The sequence below is a fragment of the Dreissena polymorpha genome, chromosome 7 (assembly GCF_020536995.1).
Source record: "Dreissena polymorpha isolate Duluth1 chromosome 7, UMN_Dpol_1.0, whole genome shotgun sequence".
NCBI lineage: Eukaryota > Metazoa > Mollusca > Bivalvia > Myida > Dreissenidae > Dreissena > Dreissena polymorpha.
In genome coordinates this window covers 95,097,423-95,111,921 of record NC_068361.1, presented here as the reverse complement: position 1 = coordinate 95,111,921, position 14,499 = coordinate 95,097,423, and positions in this window count along the sequence as shown.

The following is a 14,499-nucleotide window of genomic DNA, read 5'->3' as shown; positions in this document are numbered from 1 at the left end:
CTTACTGGTCTTCATGGCAATAATGAACGTATTTAGTTTAATGGAGATTATATAACGAAGGGAACTAATTCAGCTTATTCAGTTTACTAGTCAAAATGATTCGGATGTTTTCGCTTTTTTTCCGAAAAGTAATTTATTCAACATACGGAAAATAAACGCGCGCCACCTGATGTCATAATTTAGTAACTTTCATTCTGCTTACTGCCTGTTGCTAACTGCCGTTGTTAATGACGCTTAGTGGCAAAACCGATTATGACTGGTTTCAGGAATAATGAACACACAAACATTGGATAGTCACCAAGCATGTTGAAACAATCATCAAGTATAACCGATAGAGAACAAGCATGTTGGAACTGTCATGAAGCATGTTAGAATAAACATCACGCACAATGTAAATATTATTCATGAATGATGTAATGTTGCAGCAACCATCAAGTATAAACGAATAGACAACAAGCATGTTGGAATTGTCATAAAGCAAATTAGAATAAGCATCGGTCATAATGTAAATATTCACCACGAATGATGTAACTTTTACCTAAATATCCTTCCATAGACATGTGTTGTTACTAAAATAGACATAGAGATTTGAGCATTGGGAGTGACCTAATCATACTGTGCTTTAGCAGTATTACGGAATACCGTTAGTGCCATCGTGGTTACACATTACAATCCAGAGGGCGAGAACGCGAGAACGCGATATTACGATGGCGACAATGTGACAATACGATGATGACAGGGTGACAATACGATGGCGACAATGCGATAGTACGATGGCGACAATGCGAGAACGCGATAATACGATGACGACAATCAGACAGTGCGATGACGACAGTGCGACAATACGATGGCGACAGTGAGATAGTACGATGGCGACAATACTACAGTTCTATAGTGCGATAATACGATGACGACAGTGCGAAAATACGATGACGACAGTGCGACAATACGATGGCGATAGCCGACAGTGCGATAGTACGATGGTGCCAATGCGATAACGCGATAGTATGATGGCGGCAATTCGAAAATGAGATGGCGACAGTGCGACAATACGATGGCGACAATGCGATAGAACGATGGCGACATTGCGATGATACCACGGCGACAGTACGATATGACTATCGCATTGTCGCCCCCGTACTATCGCACTGCCGCCATTGTATTGTCGCACTGTCGCATTGTCTTCATCGTACTAGCGCGTTTTCGCAATCGTACGAACGCATTGTCGCCATCGTATTGTCGCACTGTCGTCATCGTACTTTCGCGTTCTCGCATTCTCGCCCTCTGGATTTTAATGAGTAACCACGGTGGCCCTAACGGTATTTTGTACAGTAAAGTGCGTAAAATCTGGTTTGGAATAACAATTTTTATGCCGAAAACCCGACTTTGTTTTATAAGTAGTAGTCTAAATATACAATGAGTTTTCCGAGCATTAAATAAACATATTAAAATAAAATTCATGTTCGTATCAGTTGAAGTTCTTGTTAATAGTAGAAGCAAAAAACACAATAAAACGCTGATTGGGCTTACTAATTTGAGGCAAGAAAAAACACATCGCGCTATTATATATAACATATAACGCGCATCCGCAAAGTTCGAGCGCCCGTCTCGGTGCCGTCGTTTCCGTTGAAAGTTTCGCACAGGAGCTACCGAGTTAGGATATGAGACCACGAATCATGGCTTGACTTTATATATCAGTCAGCGTAGTACCTGACCAGACTGCGCGGTTGGACAAGCTAGGATGGACCAACTTCGGCCGCATATGACATAAGACCCATTTTCGCATGACGCGGGTCATCTGACCTTTATAATGTGTATATAGCTTTGAATGGAATTTGCACATAGTTTTTGACATGGACTTATTGTTATGTTAATGTGTTGCACGCTTTCAAAAGCAGAGGGCATATATAAGATCAATTATACTACGGAGTTCATTTTCTGTTGCAAAATGAAATGCAATAAAGATTGTTACTCAGTGGTGTGTACAGTATGACAGCGTTGTCTGTCTGCGATGCATTTATACTGGTTCTAAGCTGGCATACTCACCAATTGGACTCAACCATCTGCTCGAACAAGAAATGATAAGTTCTACTAGCATAAACCTTTAATTGTAACTCATTTTAAAAATATTCATGTTATTTATATTATTCAATTTATTATTCAAAATTATAATTATTATTTCCTTTATTGTTGTTTTTCGCATTAAGAAACTTATTCGGCTTACGAAACTGAAAAATCCCATTGGAAAAAAATCCCATGGGAGAAAAAATCCAATGGGATTTAAAAATCCCATGGGATTTAAAAATCCCATGGGATTTTTTGTTTTTTTTTTAAACACGACTAAACGCATTAAAATATCGTAGTTGTTCATCATTTCATAAAATATGATGTTTCTGAAAGTTTCATGAATAAATCTCTCAAAATAAGAAAAAAATCCCATGGGATTTTTTTCTCCCATTTTAAAATGGGATTTTTTATTACTAAATATTTTTATATATAATTGGCATAAAACCAATATACAGTCCTTAAATAACGTTAAAATACTTGCAAACGCAAATAAAACACGTTTTTTAAAATGTTCAAAATCCCATGGGATTTTTCTCCCATTTGCAAATTATGGGAGAAAAAAAATCCCATGGGAGAAAAAATCCCATGGGAAAATCGAAAATCCCATGGGAAAATGCAAAAATCCCATGGGAACCCCAACTTTGCTTATAAATTTCATAGTGAAGAAAACGCGTTTTTTGAGTGAAAATAACCAATTATTAATCAACGATAAGACTTTTATCGCATACTATGTCTCAAAGTAGCAAATCTTTAAGAAAAAGGGTACTTAAGTTTGCGAAATTTCGGTTTCGCAAAGTTTTTCCGGTGGCCGTTACAAATGATCTATGCTTGCTTCAAGGTCACATATCTGTTGTTGAAATGTATTCATTGTCTTCTCTGTATGTTCATAGAGTTGATTGGAATAAAAATCCTTTTCGCTTGTTTTTAAGTATTCCTCTAGGCGAAAGTTGGTACGTGTATTGCTAAATGAAGATACCACTTTCCATAGCGATTGCAACGTGTTAGTCATTTGTGTTATCCGACGTACACAACTAGTAAAGCTATAAGTCTTCTCAACGATCGTGTCCACATCACCATACACCTTGCAAACAAGAGTTCTGACCCTCTTTTGCAGATCAGGGATATGATCTATAAAATTGTAGTAATTTATCTGACTTATTGTTGACTTTACATCTGTTCTAGCACTGTTTGAGCGTTTTTCGTCGTTATCAAATCCTGAAAATTATCAACATATATGTTTCATTATTAAATAATAATACATGCATTTATCGAATGACCAGATCACGTTTAAAAAATAACAAGCACCTAATATAATTAAAGGGAATGTGACATCGAAAATGGTCTAATGTGGACAACTCTGTATAAGATTTACAAAGGAAATTTTAGCACATGATATAATATGCAAGTTATCTTGGTATTGTACCAACCTATTTAGTATTTTTGTTGATACCGTGTGTCGGCTCACCTATTACGTATACATCGCTATATAGTAAAGAAAGAATACACCATGGCACAAACGGTATTGTTCAGTGTGTAACTCAAACGACATTGTAGATGAATATCACTATATTTGTGTTTGTACAAGTCAATCAGATAAACGAAAAAAATAATTCAATTAAAGACGTCCTGCGGTATATACAAACGCAGTTCGTGTAAATTCAAATGATAAAATGGAACTCTCTTAAAACGTAATTTAATTTTAAATGTGAAAATAGTAGCGCAGTTTGTTCGACTTATTATAAATGGTGTAATTTGAAGTATATTTAGGCAAAAAGAAACGCATTTACTAAACCAGTCTTACCAAATTATGTGACTAGACTAACAGTACACGATCTAGATGGCATATATATTTTCTTACACAGCTGGACATCTAATGGTTGACTGGGAAACATAGTTCCCGTGAGTTATAATGCGGGCTAGAGATATTAAATGGGACCTAACATTAATTTTTATTGAGTAGATGGGCGTCCACATGCATAATTTCCTTGCATATAGCCGTTTAAACACGCATTAATATTTCGTTATAATTATGATCATATGTCGGGCAAAATTGCAATAAACAAGAAATAAACCATATTTGCTAGTCACGCCTCTTAACAGCGTGGTAGTGTAACGGGAACGTCCCGATATACTAATTATCTTTACATGTACTACGTGAAAAGATGTTATTTGCGAATTGTTCTTTTTTGTATTTTTACTGTTCAAATATCGCTGTTTTTATATCGCCTTTCGACTCTCGCGTTTTCAAAAAAATCAGGGGAGACAAATTGATAATAAATGGTTAAAAATTACTGTAGCAGCGTTTAAAAAAAGCGAGAGTCGACAGGCGATATGATTACATCGATATTTGAAGAAAAACAAATATCGCGTGTCGCTTCGTGTATCGCGCGAAATATCGTGTGTCGCTTCGTGTGTCGCGCTAAATATCGTGTATCGCTTCAAGTGTCGTGTGTCGTGGTCTAAAATTACGGTAATATGAGAGATATTTGAATTATAAAATATCGTGTATCGCTTCGTGTGTCGTGCAAAATACCGTGTGTCGCTTCGTGTTTCGTGTGTCGCGCTTTGAACGCGAGACACGATACTTTGCGCGATACTCAAAGCGACACACGATAATTTGCGCGATACACGAAGCGGCATACGATATTTTGCGCGATACACGAAGCGACACGCAAAATTTACCACGATATATCGCCTTTTGGGCTACCTACACAAGGGAGATAGTTCGTGGTACATTCTCGCGCGTCGCTTCACGTATCGCGCTAAATATCGTTTGTCGCTTCCTGTGTCGCGCAAAATATCATGTATCGCTTCGTGTGTCGTGTGTCGCCCTTGATGAAAGAAGTTCGAGATTATAGATGGCACTATCCGGATTCCGTTAGTCACTGTAGGCTTAGTTTGATTAACGTAGTTTCACACATTTCTATTGTACACGCTCGGTTGTTTGTTTTGCGGTTAACATAGAAATGTAAACTACTGAAACGTGTTAAATAATACACGTTTAAGCTATAAACTGTTTTTGTGTGCAATTAAACCTAATTTGCTCAGCATTTCTTTAATACCAAAATGCGTTTATTTTACATGCTTTAAACAGTTAATAAATAATATTGTGCATATTTTTCCATTTGTCTTGTATGTCTTCTGTTTATTATTATTTAAACATAACTTCGAAATATACTTTTTATCAATATTTCCAGCAATGTTAAGCGGCATAACATATAGAATGCATTTAAGTGCTTAAGTGCTACACAAAATACAAAACTGTATCCAGAAGCAATTGGAGAATGAATGAAAGCAATCTTGTCCTAACTTCTTTGTCGCGAAATCGATGATTCGATTGAACGTTACTGTTGATTAGGCATCGCATGCTTTAATACTTGTTACGCCTGCTGAAGTATTCGTTTGGCCGAAATTATAAAACAGAGGAAACGGCGTTTATCCTGTATACTTGACCAGAAGGTGATTTTATTATTTAAGACTAATCGTTATGAATTTAAATAACCGTTGCTGGTTTCCAGAGTGTTCGTGCCTGGATCCTAACATGTCCGTCAATCTCTTGGAAGTGGTTTTGAGATTTTGTCTTTGTTGCGCTTTTGTTAAGCTCTCGACGTTTTAAATGCCTACTTAATAAACTGAAGGGCAATCGCACGGGTGAAATCAATTCATAGTATAGTGTACACAAGTTTTTTTTCTTTTTCACACCTGAAAATTAGATTAATATTAAACATGCATTTAACAATATTAACTCTATAGACAAATCCAAGAGAGTGAAACATGGATCAAGATGCTGTACCACCGTAGCCCACTTTTATGTTATAATCGCTTATACAAAATATCAAACGCACTGTAATGAAGTTTCAGTAAGAGGCAGGTTTAAAACCAAAGAGCGCTCATAGGGTAAAACGTCATTAAAATCAAAGTGGAGTTTAACAGCACTGTCTCTATAACTATCTTATTCGTGAGTTCAATCTTGCTCGCTGTTTTTTTCTCAAAAAATGTCATAGATCATTCTTGTGTGTAATATAATATGTTCCGGTGATATGAATTGTTTTGTAAATCGAATTTCCTTCACGAAATTAAATTCGTAGTGTAATAGGAATCTAATATTACGACGACATATTAATTTATTTGCGATTGCAAATAATAAATATTTGCTGTAGTTTAAGCACGTCTAAAAATGGAGCTGTTTGTGTTATTTATAGAAAGTTATCTCTATAGCACCCATAGGGTGCTAAACAGTGAATTATTGTGTTTTGCAATTTAATTCCATTTTGTGGATGGTTTAAACTGACAGGATGTACGTTTTAAGATATTGATCTGCCGAGTGTTGGGGATGAAAATGCATTAATCTTGAAGCATCGGTTGTGTCCATTTCAAAAAGGACTTTAAAGCCAGATCAGTTAAATTTAATTTAAACAATTTGTGTGATGTTTAGTGGCACACCACTCCTAGAATTCATCTGTGAATATACCGTGCACTGCGGTTAGTGGAAGTTCTGAACAAGTCTAGAATTCATGTGGATGACAATTCCAATTCAATTAGTTTTAACAAAGCACATGCTGCTCCTCATTAAAGCATTAATAAAGTACCGGTGTATGCTTGTTTGCTATGCCGGCCTCAATTTTTATAACAAGTAGTTCTTGATGAATAGGTATCTTTGCATATGTTTAGACTGTAGTTATTGTTTGTTTTGTTACGATATCGTTCATTATTGTAATTTTCTATGGTATAACGTATGTTCAAATTTAAACTCAGACTTCACACTTCAACCCACAAACAAGAAAACGTGGATTATTGTACATATACGAAATATTTTACCAGGACTGCGCTCAGTGTGTAGAACTGTATTTTTCTCAAAACTTAAATCTGTGATGAGCAGGGTTAGGTAAGTTTTCAATAATCAATTTGTATGATGTAGCCTTATAAAACAACTCACATTTAGATGTTTTAAATATATTTATGCGCACGGATTTATGTGTGTGTGTGTTTACATATTTAGAACTATCTCATAATTTCACCATGTTCATGAATGTTTATGCGTGTATACACACTGTCGACAGAAAATAAAACAATCTGGAAAATAACTTAATTGTATGCATAAAAGCCGATATAATTTATCACGACAATTAATACATCGATGCACTGCAAGGCGGAATTTAATTTGTTTACTGAATATCGTGGTTACACATTAAAATCCAGAGGGCGAGAATGCGAGAACGCGAGAGTACGATGGCGAGAGTGCGATAATACGATGACGAGAGTGCGATAATACGATGAAGAGAATGCGAGGGTGTGAATATACGATGACGATAGCGCAAGAATACGATGTCGAGAGTGCGAGAATACGATGACGTGATTGCGAGAATACGATGACGAGAGTGCGACAATACGATGGCGACAGTACGATATGACTATCGGTTGTCGCCTTCGTACTATCGAATTGTCGCCATCGTACTATCGCGTTGTCGCACTGTCGTCATCGTATTCTCGCCTTCTGAATTTTAATGTGTAACCACGATGGCCCTAACTATATTCCGTATTTTTTTTAAATACTTAGAGTCGTGTCGACCTGCCCTCGTTTAAAAGTGTGTTTGCCTAAGAATTAAATTACAATTTAGACGCATTCTTTATAATACTATTCATTTTCAATCCGTATAGCAGTGGATGAAACATGGTTACAAGAAAAGGTAAAAAAAAAAAAGTTTTATTTTTATTTTTGATTTGAAACCATTTACGAGAAATTTAATTTTGTTTTTGTATTGATTGTGAGTGTTTAAGTACTTGTATGTTGCTGTACTATTTCCCAGATTTACTAAGAGTATTTTAAACGATAATGTTGCACCGATAATTATTGCAGAATAATCCAAATATAATTTTATGTCGTAACTTTAAACATTTTTCGGCATTGCTGACTTTTTTCTGTTAAAGTTGCGGTTTATAGTCTACTTCGATATACATCTTCAGCCGACTTCGACATTAACCCCCCGATCACTGGGATTTAAGTCGTCCGTTTACATATGGCGCACCAGGCAGCCACGGCAGATGGACTTATTTCCCTCACAGGTACCCATTAATACACCTGGGTGAAGAGGAGCAAGCGTGGAATTAATTTTTTGCTCAGAAAAATCCAGTGCCCGAGTGGGATTCGAACTAGGGACCTCTCGATCCCTAGACCAGCATCCCACCACTAGACCGCTGTCCCCACTTTTCTTTTATTGCTAGCATACGTATATGTAACCATTATAGTAAACCGTTGTACGCATAACACTTTTAACAGATTTCGTTTGCAATACAAAAAGAAATAACCAAACTCGATAATAGTATCAGGGGATAAATTAGTGTTACCGCGCATAGTCTTGTATTCAAGACAAATACACAATACAGGGGGACACATCAAACGAATTGCGACAAATAAAGATAGATTATAGCTTGGGTAATACGTTTAGAATGTAAAGCATCGTGGGTTCAACCTGTTTAAAGGGTTGTTGACCAACGACCTTTACCTATGACAATTAAAAGGCTGTTAGTATTATGCAAGTTTTCTGAACGCGTGATAAAGTAGGAGCACGCAACATTAAAATTAACAGTTATTCTAAAGAACCGTTCCCAAATCCATAGGTAGGTTCCGTCCATAATTATTGCAGACTATTAACCTTAGTAAGACTCTGTTCATACGTATTGCAGACTATTTATCTTTGTTAAGCTCCGTCCATAAGTATTGCAGACTGTTAAGTTTAGTAAGTCCCCTTCTGTATGTATTGCATACTAATAAACTTTTAACGTAACAGCGTATGCATATTTTTTATTCTTATACAATGCATATTATGTTATATAGCAATTTAATTACAGATAATATTAATAATACAGATAATATAAATGATATGATAGAAATTTACAAGTACAAACTGGTCCAGAATGTTTGAAGGTTTATTGTTAGCAAGTAGGAACACGAAATATCCGTGCATGAGAAATCAAAATCTGGAGACTGAATATTTTACAAGCCATTCAAGTGATATTATCTTATATAACTATTGAAATAGGCCGACTTTATTAACATTAATCGAACAAACTTGCATCATCTTGTTTGCCTGGTTGCATTCATCATATAAAATGTGCGATGGGAAACATGATTTTATTGAATTATAAGAGTACATTACAAATTCACATCACATCTAGAATGATTGTTCGATAAGTGTGTAAATACGGTATTACCTGAATAATTTTGTTAATCCAGGGTGTCAGTAATTCAATACATTTAGAAGTCAACCAATCGACAACAAGCACGTGAAGAAATGGGCACTGATGACCAATCGAAATTATAAGGGAATTTTATGTAACTTAACATGTACACAAAATGTAGATGTTTGGTCAGAATAAGATATTCTGCGGGTAGATTTGAGGAGAACTTTGACTTGACACTTAGAATTGTAATTAAAGAATATTTGAATAGAAAATAAAATAAATAGTTAGAAATCATTCAGAGATTTATTGTGTTTTTATCATTCAGAGACTTGTGTGTTCCTATAAGACATAGTAGGTGCATTGACAATCCGCTACGTCACAAACTTAGTAACGTTTCGTCCTATTATTATTGCAGACAATTAACCTTAGTAAGGCTCCGTAATTAACTATTGTACACTTATTACCCTTGTAAGGCTCCTTAAATAATAATTTAGGACTTTAAACCTTAGTTAGGCTCCGCCCAAACTTAGCGCAGACTATTCACCTTAGTTAGGCTCCCACAATAATTATTGAGGACTTTAAATTTTTGTTTTGCTCCGTCCATACTTATTGCAGACTAGTATTGATTTCATTCTGTGTTAGTGGGGATGTTATCAACGGCTTATCCATTGAACATATTTCTTTTCAATAGTGAAGCTTCCAGGGTGTCAATATAAACGGTTGTTATTACTCTGGCAGCTATTGAAACCCGATAAGTCAAAAATATATATATAATACATTAATAGAAAAAAACTTTAAAAAACCCATCAGATATACACTTGATCAACAAGTATTGTTGACCATATTTACCTATATAATATAGTGTCAAAACAACAATACTTGGTGCACAGTATTAAGAGATGTATAAGGTTATCTGGGGTTTTAATATTCTTGGCTTTTTCAATATGTAGTAATTAGAATATGTTGTATACTATTTATGCAGATTTTGAGGAACACATGTATCCAGAATATTAAAAAGGTGATTCAAAACTCTAGTAAGGCAATTTTAAGAACAAACGACACGTTTGTTCAGTTTCAACCATACCTTAATAAAGGTCATACAAACATATTTTGATTTAGCTGATCACAATTACGTACGTCTTTACACAGGTTGAATATTGAGACTTGCAGTTGTACTAGACGCATTTCAATTCAATTATTTTAAAGACATTGCAATGTCTTTATTTAAACATGAGTTTCGTGTTATTTTTAAATGTTAATTTTAAACGGAATTTCGGTGCTTGCATTACAATCTAATGTACAACAAACAGAAAACATACATACATTCATCGAGCGAAAGACACCAGAAAAGAACATGGTAATAACAAAACTAGTTTGTTACATTTATCTGTTTTTGGTTTGATCACATGATGCTTATATATCGTCAATTAAGTTCGATTTGTGTTTGTTTGATACTGCACACATTAATTCGTTGCTTAACGATAGATACCTTATTTTTGTTGAACATTCAGAATTTCGATATATTGAAAAAGGTTGTTTGTGATGACCTCTGTAGGTATGTAAATGAATATATTGTTGCTAAATTAACAAATTGTAATATATATTTGTCCACTGTTTTCTAAATTTATTAGCGTGTATAGTGGGTTATTTATTAGACGCTTTTGTCTATCAATATATATTATATATTAAAAACTATAGTTTGTAAAAAAAAATTAATTATATTATGATTCGTAATTTAGTGTGAGTCTTAAGACTGTTTATTGTTTTGTTTCGAATAAGCAGTCTGAAATATACTGTTACGATTACACTTTGACGAATTGTACGCTGTCATTTCTTAAAATACTTTCAATTATGTGTTATTTTATTGTAAAATATCTAATAGTTTTGCCTTCAGACACCAAATTGATCCGAATAGGTATTCTAGGAAAAGATGTATTAATAAGTAGATGAAATATTATTGTTAGAATAGATAAACATACTATAAGATATTTATCATTAATGGCCCTTCTTAATGTGACTTTCTGCCACAAAAAAAAACCTAATAACTTAGGTTACAATTTACTGTTTTGTTCATTTCTTCATTTTTGATTTTCGTACATAATATTTTAAACAGTAAAAATTTAACATGTTTACATTGAAACGTCTTAATTTACAATTGTTTTTATTGTATTGCCTGTTAACATCGCAAGTCCGCTATCAATGTGTCCACTTTTGGCCTTCTGAGTATTATTTGAAATAAACTAAAACTAAAATAATGTCGATGGGAAACAAGCGGCGTAAACGTGGTATAATATTCTTCGTTAAGTTTCATTCACGTTTGACTGTTAAGAAACGTGTAATATGTGGAAGTTAGAGATGCAGTGGCATTTTAAAGGACAACAGTTACCAATTTGATGTATGTTTAGCGTTCACGGGCGTGTATTTTTTTTTTTTAACAAACGTAACATATGTTTCACCATATAGAAAATGAAGATGGATAGTGTATACGTAATGCCTTAAACAACGCATTTACAAACTCCGCAAATGCGACTCAATTAAAACACAAAATTGTTTAAAAACTCTTGGCTTTTAAATTCTGTTTTATTTGTTGTTTTTTAGTTATTGACATTATTTTTCTATTAGAATAGGGACTTTTACCAGTGCAAACAACTTACTAGATCTTATAATTGTGAATTGGTATATTTTGTCTTTATAATTAATATCGTATTGCTCTTTTAAAATGCGTATCAGATCATTGTTTAATTTAAAGATTATACATAAAAATAGAATATTATAACATGTATATTGTATGTATGTATGTATGTATTTATTTTGACCTTGCGGTCAAGGATAACCCATGAAAGTGCAAGCACTTATTTCCAATGGGGTCTTTTGGTTTTGCTGAAGAGACAGCAAGCAGAAGAGACAGTATGGGATACAAGGAATCCGGGTGCGATACCCTAGCTCTTTGCGACTAGATACCTTGGTTCTTTTACGTGCTCAGTGTATAGCACCGATACACGCGAGAATTACCTGGGTTTTCATACCAGTACATCTCTAGTTGGGTGGTAAACACTTGAAGCATTTCTGAAATTTTCAGTGCCCCGGCAATTGTATGATTTATCAACACCCATTACGATAAAACATTGCGCTTCAGTTCATATTACATTTAAATATTTCTTTAAGAAACTAAAATATAATAATTAGTATTTCTATTTGTGAATGTTCACATGCTTCTACGGTCATTTTAGATTGGTGACGAAGGTTTAACTGACTACTAATTTGTCCTGACTTATTTGCAAGTTCCAAGATTAAACGGGACGCTAAACATATAATACAATGTATATGACCTTATTATTCAACATCAGCGTTTAGTTGTGCGATCAAAGAATGTGACATGCTACTTACGAAAAGGATCTTCTACAGTCGCCTGTCGACAGCACACGCGTTGGACAAGATCGTATATGTGCCAACATATGTTTAGAGGAGGACATATAACAGGTCTCATTCCGTACTCCTTCAGTATGAAGTATCGCTGATAACACCACAGCGATTCCGATCGCCTTATGAATACCCTCGAATGTGTGAACTAAAATTTGAATAGGCATTTTAAAATTAACGTCCTTGCTCTTTAAAACAACAAACACGTATACAACATCAAAGCATTTCGAAACTGTAAAATTGTATGTATGTATTATTAAATAAAGAGGTATTTTATTCTCTGTAAAGGCATAATTGAAGAACCTGAATATAATATTAATTTCAACAAACTGTCAAAGTGTTTCGACATATGCTAAAATATACCTGAACATAGCAATCAGAAGGTTGAGAAGGAGTAATTATTGGTGAAAAGCATATAGATCCCCATCATGATTGGAACCACAAATCTGTCCAGTTTTGCTTGGACAACGCGGATATATTCCGTTTGTCCAAAGCCTAACATCCGTTGTGCAATCCGCAGAACCGTTTGGAAAATGATAATTACTAATCGATTCTACTGCGGTCAATTTCCATGATAAAATTCATACCTGTAGGCTGTAGGTGCTTGGAAGTTCATGATATGATTAGTTATAATATACATTGTACAATCATATTATACACAAATTTAGATTTGTTTTGGTGACACCATACATACCTTCGTATCTTCTAGAAACAGTTCTCCATAAAGATGCCAGTAAGGTCTTCTTATTATTTGTCGAAATGTTTCCCAAGTAAATGGAGAATCAGGGAAGAGGATGGAGTGCGAGGCAATCGCGTAGGATAATACAAACACCACCAAAATAACAAGGAAATACACCAGGTCCTTTAACTGGAACAGAATACACACACGAGTTAAGTGATCCAACATATCTCTTGCTATTTTGAATAAAACGTAGAGATGTGTATATAAATATCATATAAACCCTTGCAAACATTGGTTGACGTTAACGAAAAGCAATGGAAAAAAACTTGCGATTAACAACAATTGAATGTTTTTACTGTCTGTTATGAATATTGGTAATATGCGAGGGTAAACAAGCTGTTAATGCTGTTCGCCGATGTTCGATAATATCGTAACACTATTATGATATTTATTATAGTTATATATGCTCCAGGGGATGCTGAGACTTAACTTTTAAAATGGCATACACATAATTTTGACAAGCAATGTGATTGCTCAGATATCATTGAAGTGATATAATCGAACGTCACGGATAAGAAGACAATTTTTGTTATAATTGTTTGAATGTGTGTTTTTCGAAGTTTATGAGGTTCGTCCGCGCCTTAAGCTGCTTTATGTGTAGAACCGACATGTACACCACCTAATTAAATTTCAAGACTCCCAAACAATGGAAAGTATATGCAATGTCAAGCTATTTAGTTGTTAATGAACGATTTGAAATGCTAGCGTGATCTTCTGAGGGGGTGGGAGCCGGGGTACCCTGAGGAAACCCCACCTGTCCGGTATGATGACAAACAAGCTCACATGCTTCCGGAAAGGGGATTGAACCACAACGATAGCAGGACCGCCCTATGTAATTATATTTCTATTTCCAAAGAAACTCAACATGCATAACATACATATTATATTTATTGAATATTGTAAATGTCATATCTATTTTTTTTTTCTAATAATAATTTATTAGCTGTATTATTTGTCCAGTTAACTGCAACCATACAACAATACAAGAAGAACAATAATCATTCTCATGTATTGACCCTTTCAGTTGAGTTGCAGCTCGCGTAGTATCTGTATTCTAATCGACAAAATAATGCATTTTGCTTGCTTAC